At 44.0% G+C, this 18,728-nt stretch overlaps 1 protein-coding gene across 5 annotated transcripts in view; it reads right to left on the minus strand.

The window, feature by feature from the left end:
* Nucleotides 1–18,728, minus strand: part of AKAP13 (A-kinase anchoring protein 13) — a 212,700-nt gene that overhangs the window by 166,911 nt on the left and 27,061 nt on the right. For all 5 annotated transcript variants that reach the window (XM_026074447.1, XM_026074429.1, XM_026074418.1 and 2 more), the window contains exon 2: nucleotides 12,668–12,762. The gene's annotated coding sequence lies outside the window, so the exon portion shown is untranslated. The remainder of the gene's footprint in view (nucleotides 1–12,667; nucleotides 12,763–18,728) is intronic.

Here is an 18,728-nt window from a genome sequence, read left to right on the forward strand (position 1 = left end):
AAGCTGATTTTATGCACGCAGGGCACACACGTACCCTGCAGAGAACACACTGACGTATTCTAAAAGAGACAACTGTGGCACGTATTTAATCTAAAAGCCCACTTACCAAGATCAAAACAAGACAGCAATGCCAGTCACAGCCAACCTGGAAGCTCAGTTTCCTCCGCAGACGCGATTTGTCACGGCATTGGAAGGAGCAGGCAACGAAGTTGGTCTGAAGGCGGGCTCCTGAGAAAGGCCGCGAATCCGCAGCGCCGAGCTCAGACAAGCAGTTGCCCATGTCAGAGCGAGAGGCGGCTCCGCCGCACCGCAGCTGCCAGGAGAGACGGTGCGCGATGGCCACCGCTCCTGGCGGTGCGCTCCCTCAGAGTGCTGCTGTCATGGAGACGGCTCCTAGCAACCCGGCCCGGCTTCCGTCCAGCCAAGAAGCCAACCCATAGGTACCCTCAGGTTGCCATCAGACTGGCTCTGCTCTGTGAGCAGGCTGTCAATGTCGGGGGCGTCCGGGACGGGTCTGCTCCGGATCAGTCTCCAGCCTCCCTCACCGGACCGCGTGGACACAGTCCCATGGCTCACCTAGCGGCCCTTCACAGCCCGGCCATGCTGGGAAGCCAAGAAATGAATTCAGCTGACACAAATTCTCACTTTTTTCCTACGGGTACAAATATCTATGGGCATATTTGGAGGTCTCCAGATGTACAGTTCTTCTTTTCAGGAGCACATTCCTCTGCTTTCCTACCTACCACGGTGGAAGTAGCACCTTCTCCTCCCAAAGACCAGCTCACTCCAGCAAACGAGCAGCCCTATCTTCTCTTCCTCCAAACAACCTTACTGAGTGAGAGTCTGGCACTTATCTTCCCATCACCCCACAAAAGAATTAAACTTTTAATAAAAAAATCACACAGAACAGATTGGCTTAACACGCACGACATCTCACGCGGGCTAACCCAGGCGAGGTCAAGCGTGCGCTGCTTAAGGTCAGCAGCAGGATCAGCTTCGACCCTCATCACAAATAAGCTTTTATCAGTGCTAAAAACTGCAAAACTGATTTGGGTGGAGATTCTGTATTCACTGCAAAGGCACTGCATTCACAGAGATTCTATATTCACCAAAAATGCCTTTTTCAGCATATAACCACCTCCCTTCCCCCTCCCCTCTGAATCCATGGGAGACTTGAAAGGAAAGAAGCAGGGAAAGAGAGTTTAAGTACTGGAAACAAAAGGCCAAGTCACTTCTACCAACAGTATTGCACTGAGTAGGGAAATTAAATAGAAACAAAAATGCTGCAGTCTTCTAATGTTGCAAGTTTCAGGACAAGAACATAGCTGCACACTATGTGGGTGCACCAGCGGGCATAGTTCAAATTGCTGTGAGCAAAGTATTTTATCAACACCATTCCATATACATCTCCGGCACCACTTGACATCTACTCAGCTAAATACCATAAGATTGTCTTATTAAAAACTAACTGGAGAAAACAGACTTCCATTGTGTACCTGTCACGTACGGCATGATTTTTGTTTTACAGATTGAATAAATTCTGGAGAGCAAAACATTCTGGACAAACAATCTTGTTACAGTGTCATCTGTGCCAGCCGGTTTAACAGCCACTGCAGGTCCTCCAAGTCTACCGTTTTGCACTGCAAATGTAAGCGAGGATCTCTAATGTTAACAAAAGGAAGGATGGTCTTCTCTGTAAATCCATTTGTTGGAACATTTACAGAAAGTGAACAAAATGAATTCAGCTGACACAAATTCATACTTTTTTCCTACGTGTAACAAATACCTATAGGCATATTTGGAAGTCTCCAGCTGTACAGTTCTTCTTTTCAGCAGCAGTTGCCCGAACTAAAATATTCAAATTATTTCTTGCAAATAGCTGAATCTTTTGAATTTCAATGCCTGGGAGGTTTATCACATGCTTTACAGCAATCCAGACACTTACCTTACAATGTCTCTGGAATTCTATTAGTTTTTCTTTTCCCCCCTTAAGATAACACACTGAAATCCCTTGTCTTTGCAAATTTGAAAATAGGACATGAAAAAACAGTCCATGTTCAAGCTCTTAAAAGTAACAGTGTTTTTAGACATTATGAAGATCTGCATAGGTCAGTAAAATTGGAAACTATCTGAAGCCTTCGCACAACAGAATAGCTTTCTGCTCTCTCAAGCATTAAAGAATTAACACAGTGAGTGTTATTAAAGTCTCTTCTAGAGAACCTGAGTGTTATTTTACACAAAATTTCATGGAAGGGGACAAACTACTGTGCTTGATTTCTTTGGATATAGTAACATCTGACAGGAAAAAAAATATATTTTATTTGCTTTGCTGTGGTTCCCAAACCCTCAGCCAGGATTAGGGCTCCATTGGTTACATGCTGCAAAAATGTCTATGCAAACAAAGCTTCTGCCCTGAAGAGTCTACAAACAAGGATACAAACATGTCTAAGTAATAAATCCACTCCATCCACTATTCCCAGCTACCATTTAATTTAACCTTAATTAGTTGGCTTACTTCTTATAGGCATCCCAGACAAAGCATATCTTAAGGACGAATCTGAACATGAGGCCAATGGCCTTCCAGATCAACCCAGCCCATGCACGATGGGCAATGATGATAAAGGTCTTCATACGGGATGTAGCTAAGAGCTGCCAAAATGGCTTGTAGAGTTTCCAGCCGTGCCTCATTCAGACTTACTCCTTCAGACAGTAAACTTTACGTGAATGGCTGGTTCATCAGCCAGCTTCTGCATCCACTAACACTTTCACAGCAGCCACTAACCACCGCTTGGATCCACGAAGCTGTGTGGTATACAAGGTCTCAAGATCTTACCCTCAAAGTAGTCTCTTCAGAGACCGGTTGTTTTTTTCGTAGAAAAGGAGAGCTACAGGACAGGCAGAAACAAGAACGACCACTCTCGCCTCCAAGAGCCTACCAGAGCTGCAAGAAGTGGGAGGACCAGAGGCATTTAAAGCAGCGGGTGCGCCTGTGAAAGCATACCTACCCTCTCCCTCGCCCAGGCCTTATGCGCTATGCACATGGCTAGATATACCTCAGTTTTAAGTTTCCAAGTTTTTCAGCTTTTCAAGTTCAGTTTTAAGCTTTTATAGACAAGCTTCAGTTTTAGATATAGCTCAAGTTTAAGCTTTGCTGAGTCTTACCTGAATCTCAATACTTTTTTATTCTAGCATTTGATTTCAGAAACAGTGATCTGTATTTGCAAAGCTTTAACCATGCACGCCCAGCTGCACCAAACGCAGGCTTAGCCATACGGAGCTTGTGCTTGTGGTCAGGAAAGGACAGCCAAAAAACACACAAGGCATCTGATGGAGGTACAGATCTCATGGAAAGCGTTTGAACAGATAAGCAGAAATGCAGAGAAAGTAGGAGGACTTTCCAGTGATAAGGAGCACAACATCACAACACCACAAGGCTTAAAGTCAAAGGATTTTTTTTTCCAAATTGTAACAGAATTGACTTCACATAAAGCCAGTCTGTAACAGTGCTGGCGTGAGGGAGACTGCTGGATCAGCCTTAGAGGGGCTAAACTTTGCGACTGCAAGACTGGAGTAACACTGCCAGGCAGCACAAACCACTTCTATCCCATCGGAATTAGAGAAGCCCTACGTATACAGACTACCCATCAGAGAGTGAGCCAAACCCAGACTTTCTTTCACTTCGTAACAGTACCAATAGGTATACACCTGGTAGGGTAGCCTTCTTTAACATGCCTTATGAGTCCTCAAATTCTCATTCTTTACACAAACAACCCATAAGCCTTAAAAGAGTTTAAACAAATCCAGGGATTAAATTGAACATATATCTGAACCCATTTGGATCCAGTCAGTATTTGCTGACATCACTGGCAGCCCTTTCATTGAAAGAAATGGGCACTGGATGTCTGCCTGCATCCTTAGATGTATTCAGAAATCTATCAAGCAGGAGCACGCTTCCACCCAATTCAACTAGGTTGCATGATTTCATTTTACATTGCCACATTACAAAAATAAAATCAAGCTTCCAAAAACAATTTCTCATTCAGCAGAGCAGTGTCTTGAAGGGCACTTCCACACACTATGCTTTTATAAAATGTTAATTTATGAAGTGCTTTAGAAATGTCGGGAGGATTTGTTTCAGGCCCTAAAGTGTTCATGTTCTAGACTACAGAAGATAAACAATGATAGGAGAAAACAATAAGAGTGTAGGTACCAAAGAAAAGACAAACTGGCAATATGCAGATTAATTCCTTCTGGATCCTTGAATTTCATGCAAGGAGAGCTAAAATAGCAACTTCTTTTATAAATTTATTGTTTTCCCAAATAGCCCTTAGTGTCAAGGGAATTACTAAACTGGAACATTCCCCTTTTCTGAGAGTGGTATATGACATTACTGGGTTGTGTTCCTCATCACCAGTCTCCTGTTTTTTTCATTGTAAACCAATTGCTATTTGAAACAAGGCCCTTCTTGTTTTGGTTTGAGGTTTTGATTTTTTTTTTTGTTACTTGTAGCAAAAAGTCTGAAAATGGAAAGAAATAGTGACATGGAATTTGTTTATATTACTTATATTTTCTTGTTTGGTTTTATTCCTGGTTATCTTTCTACAGAGTTCAGATCGGCAATAATTTACTCCTGCTCTACAGTGTTGGGTGAAAGATCAAGACAATGAACAGTTTTGTTCAAACGCTTTGTCCTGAAAGTTTCATTCGTATTGAATAAACACCAGAAATCATCTTTCACATTATGAACAAGCTTTCTAATCTATGTATTAATGCCCTCTCCTTGAAATCCATGTGAAAGGAGACTTTAAAAAAAAAAAAAATCAGAGCAAAACCTATATCCATTCAATTTAGGCAGAAGAAATAAGCCAATAATCCAGTTCTTCAACTACGTGCATGGAGGAACTTGTATAAATAGAACAGCTGTAGTTATAGTAACTAGAATAAACTTCAAGACAGAAGATCAACATATATGCTTCCAGACATCATACAACTAACTGCGTAGGACTTTCCCCATAGCAAAACTGATGCATAATTTTGCATATCTGGTCAGAAATTGTGAGGATGAAGGAATTCGGAAGAGCAACCCATTCAAAGTTTATTTTGCAAACACATAGGACAGTGACACCACCAGCAAAAGCCATCAACCATGGAGATGAGAGGGAGGTGAGGAAATGAGAAACCACACTGCAAAAGCATGGCAGCAAACAAGGTATCTGCAGGTTGCAGCACTGTGCACACTATCACAGCTGAGCTTAGAACTCAAAAAATCCCAGATAGTTGGGCATAATCATCTGAATTTAGGTAATTTGCTGAAGTCGATGTTTTGTCACTAAACTGATTGCTCAAAAAAAAGAAAACCCAAATCCCTCACGCAGCATTGCCACAGGTGATGCTTGCCTCCCAGCTGCGTCCTGTCTGCAAACAAAACCATATGCTGCCATTCAATTACAAACACCACAGAGTTTCTCTTGGCTGCAGCTGATGGAAAGGAGGTTTAAATGTGTTCTGCATGGGCTCAGCTCTACCAGCACTTGCCTCCAAAGGGCCAGGGGAAACCCAGCAAGTTACCCTTCTGGAAAATCAGACACACGCACATTGCTTTAATGGTAAGAAAAAGAAATGAATTTTGACAACCTTCTCCCCTGGCAAAAGATTGGAGAAAAAAAAAAAGTTAACTTCAAAAATGACCTAAAATCCTTTCTTTTTTGAACATTGTTGGAAACCTCGGTCCTTTCCCTTGGTGGAGGAGGAGTGGGTTAGAGATCATTTAAGCAAACTTGACACCCACAAATCCATGGGCCCTGATGGGATGCACCCACGAGTGCTGAGGGAGCTGGCGGACATTATTGCTAAGCCACTCTCCATCATCTTTGAAAGGTCATGGAGAACAGGAGAGGTGCCCGAGGACTGGAAGAAAGCCAATGTCACCCCAGTCTTTAAAAAGGGCAAGAAGGAGGACCCAGGCAACTACAGGCCAGTCAGCCTCACCTCCATCCCTGGAAAGGTGATGGAGCAGCTCATCCTGGAAGCCATCTCCACGCATGTGGAGGAAAAGAAGGTGATCAGGAGTAGTCAGCATGGCTTCACCAAGGGGAAATCATGCCTAACCAATCTGATAGCCTTCTATGATGGAATGACTGGCTGGGTAGATGAGGGGAGAGCAGTGGATGTTGTCTACCTAGACTTCAGCAAGGCTTTTGACACTGTCTCCCATAGCATCCTCATAGACAAGCTCAGGAAGTGTGGGTTAGATGAGTGGACAGTGAGGTGGATTGAGAACTGGCTGAATGGCAGAGCTCAGAGAGTTGTGCTCAGTGGCACAGAGTCTAGTTGGAGGCCTGTAGCTAGCGGTGTCCCCCAGGGGTCAGTCCTGGGTCCAGTCTTGTTCAACTTCTTCATCAATGACCTGGATGAAGGCACAGAGTGCACCCTCAGCAAGTTTGCTGATGATACAAAACTGGGAGGAGTGGCCGATACGCCAGAGGGCTGTGCTGCCATTCAAAGAGACTTGGACAGGCTGGAGAGGTGGGCGGAGAGGAACCTCATGAAATTCAACAAAGGGAAGTGCAGGGTCCTGCACCTGGGGAGGAATAACCCCATGCAGCAGTACAGGTTGGGGGATGACCTGCTGGAAAGCAGCTCTGCTGAGAAGGACCTGGGAGTGCTGGTGGACACCAAGTTAAGTATGAGGCAGCAATGTGCCCTTGTGGCCAAGAAGGCCAATGGTATCCTGGGCTGCATCAGAAAGAGTGTTGCCAGCAGGTCGAGGGAGGTGATTCTCCCCCTCTACTCAGCCCTGGTGAGGCCACATCTGGAGTACTGCGTCCAGTTCTGGGCTCCCCAGTACAAGAGGGATGTGGCACTACTGGAGCAAGTCCAGCGAAGGGCCACAAAGATGATTAGGGGACTGGAGCATCTCTCTTATGAGGAAAGGCTGAGAGAGCTGGGCCTGTTTAGCTTGGAGAAGAGAAGGCTGAGAGGAGATCTTATCAATGTGTACAAGTATCTGAAGGGAGGGTGTCGAGAGGATGGGGCCAGACTCTTTTCAGTGGTGCCGAGCGACAGGACGCGAGGCAATGGGCACAAACTGAAACACAGACACCTCCATCTTAACATGAGGAAAAACTTTTTCACTGTGAGGGTGACAGAGCACTGGAACAGGTTGCCCCGAGAGGTGGTGGAGTCTCCTTCTCTGGAGATATTCAAAATGCGCCTGGATGCAATCCTGTGCAATGTGCTCTAGGTGACCCTGCTTGAGCAGGGGGGTTGGACTAGATGATCTCCAGAGGTCCCTTCCAACCTCAGTGATTCTGTGATTCTGATTCTGTGTCCTTCACATGCGACAGCGCAACAGGCAGAAGTTGAGGAGTTGCTACAGCAACAGCTTGCTAACTGGCTTGTTACACCACACCAGCAGGGCAGGGAGCCTATCCGGAATCAAGGCTAACAGAGCGTCACTGATTTAATTGACTGATGATTTAATAAAATGCTCTGGATATAGATTAACTTACTTTGCTTAATGCAGTTCAGCTTCCTGGTAGCAGGAACTGAAAGAGCTTTGTTAATAGACCAAAACTCGGTCTAGCTCCCTGGGACTGCTCATACGAGCCCCCGTCGCGGCGCGACTGCTGGGAACCAGCTGGTTTCGGGTTACCCATGCTCCAACCAGCTTCCAAGTGATTTGACTTCCATTCCCTAAATTTTCCAGTTATCTTCCTCAAAGTGCTGAAACAACATAAAATGAAATTATATGTATATATAGACACCCATTCAAAAAACCCGCAGCCTAAACCTTTTCAGTGCTATACAAACTCCCTTACCTGGTTCTGTCACCTTCTTGTTCAAAGGGTGACCATCTAGCCAAACACCCTCAGTCTCATGACTAAATTTCTTCTTTTGTAACATTCCAATCTCAAAATTGTCAGAGATCATTTAATGGATTAATTCCTACCCAAATCCTAGAAACAGATCACCTTTTATATATGTTAAAAAACAAACCTCAAATCATAGCAGTTATCACTCTACAGTCCACATGCCCAATATCAAATAAAGATACTGTAAAAGTTGAAGCCAAAGAGAGTAAAAGGATTATTAGCCAGCTCTAATTATACAGACTGATCTCATCCTCTTCTCATAAGCCTCTTTCCTGTGTCCGGAATCTATTTGTGCAGCATAAAGACCAGCCTTTTGTAAATGTGCAAGAGTCACCAGCACAGTAGGATCAATTTTACATTGTAAAACTCATATGTACTATCAACCAATTCCCCTGCAGTAAGATATGACCCTGCCCTCATTTGCCAATTTTTGCTTTAAAATATTACTAACAGCAAACAGCATTTAAGATGCTAATTTGTAAAAGCCAAACAACATTTCAGAAGTAGCTATCATGCTGTTTTAATGAAATAAAAATCGCAGGCCACGTCTTCAGTTCAAGTAGCTACATCCTAATAAAGTTAAGAACTAACAGTCGACTTGAATTAAAGTGCAGCATGTACGCAAAAGCGCACATATGTTTATACTCAAATTAAGTCCTCCAACAGGTTCTGAGGCAGCTGTTTCACGTATGCATAAGACATTAATCTCAGGCTCAAATATTAACTTCCAGAAAGCCTCAGCAGACATTCTAGATGCCTCTTCAAAGGAGTAAAATGCAGTTTATACCCTTCCATACACTTTGCAGTTAGAATATGCATTTTGGCAGCAGATTCTAGGGAAGTCCTCGAAGATACCCACCTTACATTTGTAAGAGCAATTATCAGCTTTGGGTGCTTAACGAGAAACTTCCTGAAAAGCCCCGATTTTCAAAGGACAAGTAAAACAAAACCTTTCTGCAGAAATGGGGTTCATCCCAAAGTGCAGGCAGTCAGCAATAGAAGCCTCAAGAAAGTTGCTAGCTACTTTTGAAAACTGAGATGCATTATATATGCATATATATATATATATAGGCTCTGAATGCACAGAATCAGAGGGAAACGGCAGGAAGGGAAGAGGACTTGAGGAGTATTTTGCCCCAAGTGTAAAAAAGGTCAAAGACCATGGATAGCTGTCACTAACACTGAGGGGCCTGCAAAGTCTTACACACGCAGTGAGAGAGCAAATGTTCTTTCAGGTACCGATTCCAGCAACTCGGACTATAATACCTGGCTTGAATCTAACACGTTCTCCACCCCATTCCTCTCCTGACTTGCAGTGGGGTGCTGTTTTAAAGTGCATTCAGCAAAAATGGTTTTACTACTCTGTATGGTTCACAGCAAATGAGAAAAAAACCCAAAGCTCCAAAAATGAGCTATAAAAAGAAACCCTTTCTCTCTGTGCTCCACCAGAGAACAGCCACAGCCATTGTATTGCACTCCCCAAAATGTAGGCCTGCAGTAGAAAGCGATTCATGAGGCCCAAAGCAGCATGCACGTATTTATGCTGACAAATATTATTAAATATTTCCCAGTACGTGCAAACTAGGTAGTTATCCGATGCATATTTTAATGAGCACATGCATCAACCTTAACTGCTAAAGCCACACGCAGAGTTGGAAAAACTGGCATCAAGACCAAGATCCAAGAGATGCCTCCGCTCTCATTTTGGTCACAGAAGAACTTCACTACCCACCATTTTTATGCACTTTTCCTCTTCAAAGAGCACATGAGACTCACTTTTCCCTTTAGGCTCCCTTTTGCAAATGCTCCCACTTTCCAGCTCCGCAGGTGATTGCTTAGGCCTGAAAGATGGAGCACATAATCAGGGAAAGTATGGTTGGGACTTTCTGCCAGAAGAGGAAGCCTTAAGCAGAAACTTTCGCTTTCCTACTTGAGATCCAATGCGAACTCCACTTCCTATTGTACAGCACGAAGGCATCTGTCCCTGCAAAATTGAGAACTGTTTCTTGTTCAGTATGCCTTTTCTTTCACTTCGCAGGACAACTACAGGAAAAGATACTCCAAAATATACCTCATTTAGGCAGTCACAAAATATGCTCATGTTCATGGAGCACCCCTTCTGAGGCATGACGGTCTCAAAAATGTCATTATTCCCCCCATTTCCAGCAAGTGCTGCACTAACAGAGTCATTTGGCAGTGAGTCACCAGAGAGAAAAATGTGGAGTTCCAGCTCTGTTCCTAGGACACGGTATTATGCTCCGCATCCAGGGAATGCACCGCACGGAGTGAAACCACCAGCAACAGAGAGAACCACATCTCCAAATAAAATGGACAATAGAAAACAGTATGAAAGAAAGTTCAATTTTTTTCTTAATAATGCATCAAATCAGATATTAAAATCCAAATAAGCACAGTTTCTACCCAGTTCCACTACCCCAATTTCTGGGTTGGAGCTTTTCTTTATGTAGCCCACAACCAACAAAGCAAGCTTTGCAAAGAGACATCCTACCGAACCCCTGAAATCATTTCTGTCAACTACCTTTACAAAATGGTCTTTCAGACCGATCCCTCAGGAACTGAATGGGTTAAGTGCCCACAGGTTCCAGCCTCCCCAGTAAATCATTTATTACCCAAGATCACGGACAAGCAGCTATGCAGAACTGAGAGGCCACACTGTGCAGCTGTTCGTAAACCAGACAACTATGTGCAATTAGGTTATAACGCAGGATTAAATTTGGGCAGTGGAAATACGTCCCTTTATTACCGATTTGCTTTTTCAAGTTATGCAGCTATTTTAAATGTTACAGAGTTCATTAACTCAAACTTCATTAAGCAGTTACCATTGCATGAATGAAAAGATCATCATTATAAGCACAATTATGGAAATACTAGACCAGCAGGCAAAAAGAGGAAAGGGTATGAAAAATAACGACTGCCGCTCCGAGAGTCAAGTTTAGCTTTTTGCAGCTTCAGAGGTGGAGGCACATCCAGAAATCAGACGCGATAGAGATGCTCTTACCCAGGCGGGAGGTCAGGTGAGACCATCTCCTTGCCTGCACCAGGGCTCTGGAGATTTCTTGGTTACTGCCATGCAACGAAGCAGTTATTCCCCGGCTGAGTCACCCGCAGGAAGGCTCTGGAGCTTTCCTGAGCACCGCTCACTCCAAGCTCACTGCACTCCAGAAATCAACATCAAATTGAGAACCTAACGCCAAATCAAGCCGCAAATGGATAGGCTCAAATCCATTTAAGGTGCCAAGATTTTTTCCCTCATAAATCCGCAGTCAGACCAGCTCAGAGCTGATCCACTCTCTTTTCCCAAATTGTTTTTCGTACATGACAACTAGTGGAGCATTCCTCCTTTAAACGTGCCCAAGTACATTCAGCTAACGGGCGTCTAAGTTTCAGGATGAACTCAGATACCAACTCACAGCCAGCCACGTCCTCAAAGGAATTCCTTCCCGATAAAGTAGCTTTCATTCACAGTTCTGCCAAACAGAGACTTAATTTCCTTCTCGTGGAGGTGTTTGGATTTGGAAATAGGTATAATTCCTCTGCCCACACCCATAAAACAAAAGGGAATCAAAATGATTACAATAAATACTTGTCTCTCTAGAGTAACAGCAGTTTATGATTAATCCACCCAGCTGTTGCTAGAGCTCAGTAATGCCAAATGATTTAGACCCAATATTGTTAAACATACTGTTTTCAATGCACCAGTCGTCTTAGGCAAGACCATGGAAAATGTGAGACGGCGGAAGGTAAACAGGTTAGACACAGTGGGAGGAGAGAACAGTCAGTTTGAGGTGGTTTTCCTTCCTCTTTTGACTGAGCTCAAATACAGCGAGTGCCCATTTCCAAGCAAGACTCTCACGGTTCGCTGAAGGCTAACAGTTTTTGCAAATTCAAGTCTTTTTGCAGAGAATGGGTGTAACTCCATGAGTCAGAACAGCTAGGATGACTACCGACAGCACCGCATTAACTACACAAGATATTAATGACGAGGCCCACAGGTCCACGGACATCTCTCCCCATGACAACGCCGGCTTAACAGTTCTCAGCCCCCCGCCAATGGCTCTGTTTTGCATTTGCGGGCTGTGCAGCTAACCAGACGAAAGCTATTTTTAGGTCAGCTCATTCCCTGATTGGGTTCACCACAGTCTGACAAGCCGCTGTAACAGGAAAATAAGGCAAGGAGACTCAACGCCTCAGCAACTCCGTACGGACGCAGGAGTCGCACTGCTCAGAGGGATGTCAGGCACCAGTGTGCCCGAGACAACTCCGGTCCGGAGCAGTTATCCATGGGCAAACACGTCTGTGGACCTCGACACACAAGAGCTCTGATCCTCACCAGCTCCCAAAGAAACCCTCAGCCAGTCTTTGAACAGTCTGTCCGCCTAACCTGGGGACGTGAAAATAGTATCTGAAAATAATAGGGAAGAAGAGCTGAAGCTGAAAGTGTTATTTTGCACCATCTCGTATACTTGATGTAAGGGGTAAGAGCAACTGAGGCACACAAGATGCTGTGTGAGCAAAGCTGGTAGTTCAGAGGGGCTTTGTAGGGGCGGCGTTCTTCAGTAGGAGAACTGCGTCTTTTTCTTTTTTCTTCCTCCACAAAGAAATTACATGTTGTGGGAAAATAACTTGCCGCCAAATTTGCTTTTAACGTGTACTTTGATACCAGCATCCCCTCTCATCATTGGCAGGCCAGCTTGGTAAACTGATCCCCCAAACCCCCTCACCTCAACCATCACCTGCATACCCAAGAAAGCTGCCAAGATGCTTAAGCTTACTTTAACTGCATGAAGCAGTGCAGGCGCTCCAAGGGGTTCTTCAGGGCTTTCCGAGCCGCGCGGCGAGGAGCGGGGTGGGAAGCAGCGCTCAGCTCCTGCAAGAGAGGGAGGGAGAGGGAGTCACCAGGGGCTGCCAGCGGCCGGCTCCGAGCGCGGTACGGGACGAGCCAGCCGGAGGGCCCTGCTTCGAACGCCCGCCCTGGCACCGGTAACACCTTTGAGAGCATGTGGATGGAAACAATTTTCCATTTTTACCTTAGCGGCTATATGGGAAACAAGCCCTATCTAAACAAAACCACTCCAGGACAGACTTTATCAAACTATCCGTAAACTGCCTTACGGTGAGATATTTGAAAGCAGACACCAGAGTGCCAAAAGTAAATGATGGCCGTGTTTAGGCCTGCAGAGGCAGCCCAAATCTATCAGCCAGTCTCTGACAAACCCCTTGCAGCCTGCCTGCACTTTTCCATGGGCAGATTTCCTGTTCCGGGGCAAAATCTACCCCTTGTTCCATCCACGGGGATCAAGCTGGCTTACCAAATACACCTGAAAAGAGTAGTTAAAGCGGATTAAATGCCAAAAAGGAGAAAAAATGCAGGTAGCGATTTAGGTTGTTAAATGCTGTGTGGGAGATTTTATTAGCTAAATCAAAGTGATCAAGGCCCCTTAGGCCATCGTTTGATTACCACACCAGGGAAGGCTGCGGCTGTGCCTGCATCACCTGAATGCAAGAGCAACATACTGCCTGCTCCTGTTTTACCAGATAGAGGAGACTCTACCCCAATGCCCTCCCATCTGGGAAAGCATTTACAATCAGAGAATCTAACAGACTGATCTAACATGCCGAGTTCAAAGCGCAATTACAGTCACATAAGTAACAATGGCAAAACTAGTTACCGGCTAGGAAGCCGATTGTATTGTGCGAATTAGTGAGGGAACATGCAACGCGAGAACATAACACCTTGCGAAACAAATCTCATTCATTCATCTACAGGACGACAGCATAACCGAAATACTTCAGTGTCAGTTTTACACAGTGTTTTCTTAAGGTTTGCTACTAAAACGCCCTTTTGCCCATTCTGCTGGTGGGTGCCTGCCGAGAAATGGGGAGAAAGCTTCGTGAGGCACTACAGGATACTGCATGCTAAATGGCATTATTTTACTACAAATGTATACCTGGAGTATAAATGTATACTTACCACAAACATATGCCTATATACACTCACTTCAAACTGGAGGAGAGGGGGTTTCACATTCTTGTTCCTGCTAAAATAGCAGGAAAATAAAGAAAAAAGGAGCCCAGAACCGTGCAGGAATTTTTTCATTCACACATTTCTGAGTTATCTTCTTATGCCAAATTATTGGAGCTGAAAGAGGAGTCACCTGAACTCTTAAATCCCAGGCACAGCAAGCAAACCATGTTTGCATTCATTAACCAGTAAAACCCATCCCAGCAGTCACAAAAAACCAGACTGGAACTTCCCTCTGGCATTCCTATAGCATTACTTTTAGGATCACTTTTTAAAAGATGGTTACCGTTTGATAAAGCAATGATTAACTACATTAAGTGAGCAACCCAAGACACATCCTAGTGATGCCGTGTTGATCTCAAAGTTCGATGAGAATAACCGCTCTCTCCAAGGCACATAACTGCTGGGGTTTCATTCATTTGTGAGACTCATAACTTGGCTTTTAATAACATACAGGAACACTTTGGCACAGAAAACAGGGTTTATTGCTGTTCCTTCAAACTGACAAGCAATACCGGTATGGCTAACATTGGTAAACTACCTAGTGAGCATGCTCTGAATCACTGAAGGTTTGTCATCGTATCCACTAAAGAATGAAGGGCGTGCACATGGAGACGCACATGCAAAACCGACTTGGATGTTCACGACTTGAAAAGTATTAGCAAGTGGAGAAAATCAACGGGCTTAGCAATGAAAAGCGCAATGGAGACCATAAAATTCTTCCTCCGGGTTTTTTTGGTTTTGTTTTTACTCTGAAGGAATTTTTAGAGTGTTACAAAAGGAAGGAAAGAACATAAAAAGTAACTCCCCAAAGGTTTCCTTCCCACGCAGCTACTATGGAATAACTCCTGCATGTGCAGGTGCACCTATTTCAGAAGGCGGCTTTCCCCATATGGATTTCTCCCAGAATTCTCCCTGTCCCTTAGTCCAAAAAAATTTCCAAGTGTACATGAACACTGACATAGCTTCTCTTTTCTGCATCCTAAGAAGATGTTTTTATAAAGCATGTCTTGAAATTCTCTGTGTTCTACCTTTTAGAAACAATTATTCTGGAGCTTTTCAATCTTCAGTCTCCCTTATCAGCCAGGCAAATTCTTCGAACGTCCCATTTCTCTACTTGCTAAAGATGCCCATAAAATCAGGAGAGGCCTCTGCAGTTGGTTCTTTCAAGAATCTGTGATTATAGGCCAGCTTTCAATAGCTAAGCAGGATTTTGAAATACATCAGCCTTCCAAGTTATCATACTTAAATCAGAGGAGATATTAGCCATTGAAAAAGAGTCAGATTAAGCTGCTTATAGAAAAGCCAAAATATGTAGACATCTGACAAAAGGACAAAACCGAAAGAACAGACTGCTGGACAAAATTCAACCACCACGCAAGAACCTGACACAAGAAAAATAAGAAAGGAAAAAGATGACGAGAAGATTTGTTACAATTACAAGCAAAGAGATGCTCTTCATGCAGGTGATCACACACCCTCTTTTCATGGATGAGTTCACAATGCTTTACAAAGGAAAAAAATTATTCCTTATTATCAGAGGAAGATGATGGAATACAGACAGCAAAAAGACTTGCGCATGGTCACTCTGCCAGGTAATAACTGAGCTGAGAACAGATCCCAGATGAACTGAATCCCTTTCCACGTCATATTCACTGGGCTAAGAAAACAACAGTAAAAGTAGCCCTCTTAAAAAGGAAAAAAAAAAACATTTACTGGAAGGAAAATAACTGGAGATAAACTCAATTTTGAAATTTTAACTAGCAAACTAGTGAGGACCTGCTTTTTTCATGTTTACTTGCAAACAGCATCTTTATAAGGAAAACTTTAAAAAATGACCAGGTTCCTATATGGCTCTGCCACCATTCCTGCGTTCTGACCTGCAACCCTGTTTGGGTAATTTCTGTCCAAAAGGGCCCAAGCGGAATGCAATCTCATATTGCTCACTAACAGCAATGAAGTAAATGAGAATTTAAAGATGAGTCCCTCTGACACTTGCCTGAATACAACCTATTCCTCTTGAATTGAAAGGAAGGGGAAGGAAACGGAAAAGGAAGCGGAAAAGAAAGCGGAAAAAGGAAAAAGGAAAAAGGAAGCGGAAAAAGGAAAAAGGAAAAAGGAAAAAGGAAAAGGTGTGCCTTGTTTGCCAAAACAGAATTATTTAATGGCAGACTGCCCAAGATCTTGCTCCCTTCATACTGAGATGGTTAAAGCATAAATTGTCTGTGCCATTGCTGAATTACTGAAATGTGTTCAGGCAAGAGAGGGGGAAAAAAAGTTTTAGGGATACTATAGCTATTTACACTTGTTTAAAGAGAAGGTGACTTGCCCTGTGGAGAAGGGCAGTTACATAAGTAATTCCTTTAACAGAGAAGATATTATCTCAAAAAAGAGCCCAGTGGCTTAGAGGTGACCTGCACCTGATGCTTCCTCCACAGGAAGAAGGGTCAAGCATCAGAAGGCTCTTTCTGCACATTTTTATGCGAAAGGAGTGACAATGAGTGTGAACACATTGAAAAACGGAGTTATTCTACATTTAAAATACATTTACAAGCCATTTTGGAGCAGATGGGGGCAGTGAAGGGAGAGAACAGAAGGGGCAGAAAGGAGAGCCCAGAGGTGGGCAGCAGGAGCGAGCGAAGCTCTCCAGAACACACGTGCTCAGGATGAAGCGCAGCGCTCAGATCTCAAGGTGCAGAGATGCCTTGTCCTTCCGACACACAGCAGTTAAGAAAGGAAACTGCTTTTCAAACTTGTTCTTTTTATCCCTTCACACAAAGCCATTTTCTTATTCCGAGAAGCCTTACGTGTTTTTAGCTTTACAAACTGATCGTTTTGACATGTAGAATGAGTTATCTCATCATCTGTTTATAATTGCAATAATTAAGCTTTCAGCAAATTCAAAAAACAGCACCAAGAACAGGGCACTAATGGCCTAGGAGATGAACAGCTGATTATTTTGGATTATTTGATACAGCTGGAACCTTTTGATAGCCAAGACACTCAAACATAGCCAAGCCCACAGCTAAGACACCCAAACAAGCCTCTGGAGTATTTCCGAGTTTTGGCCATTTTACACTGCAAAACCTCCTTGCAATTTTATATCAAATGATGCCAGGGAAAGCACTGCTTCTCCTCATTATCTCCTGAATTCCTGGATGTTCATCTGCACGCTGTTGTTATCTCGTTTCTTTTAATACACAGCCTATACTTATATATCACAATATTCTCATTTCAGAACATCCTTTTCCTGCTTCTTATGGGCCTCCCAAGAGAAACTGGCTCGCAAGACCTTTTCGGAAGTTTGTCCCGTGGCCTGAACCGCGCACCCAATGCCTTAGGGAAGGAAGGCTGGACGCCCTCCACTTGGACAACGCATTTCCCACAATCACACGCGAGGAAGCCAGCTTCACTGTGGCAGTAACCGCAAGGGAATGTCGAGTGGATCCACACCAAAGCTGGGGAACAGCAGCAGCATCCAAGCAGCACCCAAAATTAAGTAGCCGCTTGGGCTGTCGCAGAACTCGGTGAGACAGATTAATCTGCTATGAGTATGGACACGTGTTGGCAGCGCAAGCAGGAGGAGAGAAATTCCTTTGCCTAAAATCTGCGGTACTTTGGACAGGTGTAAATACAAAGTAAATCCACTCACCACAGCATCGTTCTCAATTTTTGCCAGCATAGCAGACAGCAGAATAGAGCTCACATTTTGTCACACACACACACACACAAGGTTTCTCTAAAATGAAACAGGTGGACAGATGTTTCATTCAGAGGGCAGTACCTGGCTTGGCACACCGGATGAAGAAAAGCTAAGAATTTTAAAATAACAGAAAATAAAACACATACACAGTTCAGGCCACTGAACATACCACAGAGCAAGCAGTAACATTAAGATGTTAACCGAGGTCCCCTTAATCCTGATTACCAGGAGACGGGAGACAAAACTACTTTCATATGCACTGAGCTAACTTTGGGCTTAAGTCCTTCTGAAAGCACCTCCACGCCCTCCCTGGAACTCGTAGCTGGAAATACTCCCACAGGCATGGACAAGGGAAGAGTGGAAGCCACTCGGGCAAGGGTGCTTCCCCCTCACTCCCATCCCAGACAGACACAGATTTTATCTCTAGAACTTCAGGAACTGCATATAACCAACAAAGATTTTGTTTTGCTTTTTACTTCCACCACCGACGGCAAAGCAGCGTGCAGTTCAAGAGCAGCAAAGCACAGGCACCAGGAGAGCTTTTGGACCTCTCTACCTTGCTCCCGTCAGCTACCAGAGGGCCATAAACTTCTCTTGAGCAATAGCCCTCCAAAACCTCCTTCCCCAGGCGAGATGATGAGGTGCCACAGGGACTCTGCAAGCAATTAACCCCACGACCTTTAAGAGCACTGCCCTGCAGAAGTGCTTTTGAAAGGGATACAGCTGACATTTTGCAGACTGAAACCATAAGGGGGGGGGGGGGGAGGAAACGAATAGTATTTTTTGTGACCGTTCAGTGTTTTTGCTAATACACTCTAATAATGAAAGCAGGACTTGGTGCAGAAATTTGATCTTCTTTAAGCTGAAGTACGCCACAGCAACTACTTCTTTCCAGACAGTCTTGTAAAACCACATCAGGACTGAGATAAAGGGCTTTAAACTGTTTCCACAACACCATCATGGCTGCAGAAGATATTAACTTACAGATTTTAAAATCTGCAATCTGTGCTACACGTTAACACTTCACAGCATCACCATAGCAAGACCAACATCCCCCTGTTACTGGAGAACTATATTGGAGTTAGTATCTAAAAAATAAAGCAAACAG

Source organism: Apteryx rowi, unplaced genomic scaffold (genome assembly GCF_003343035.1).
Source record: "Apteryx rowi isolate R43461 unplaced genomic scaffold, aptRow1 scaffold_11, whole genome shotgun sequence".
Taxonomy (NCBI): domain Eukaryota; kingdom Metazoa; phylum Chordata; class Aves; order Apterygiformes; family Apterygidae; genus Apteryx; species Apteryx rowi.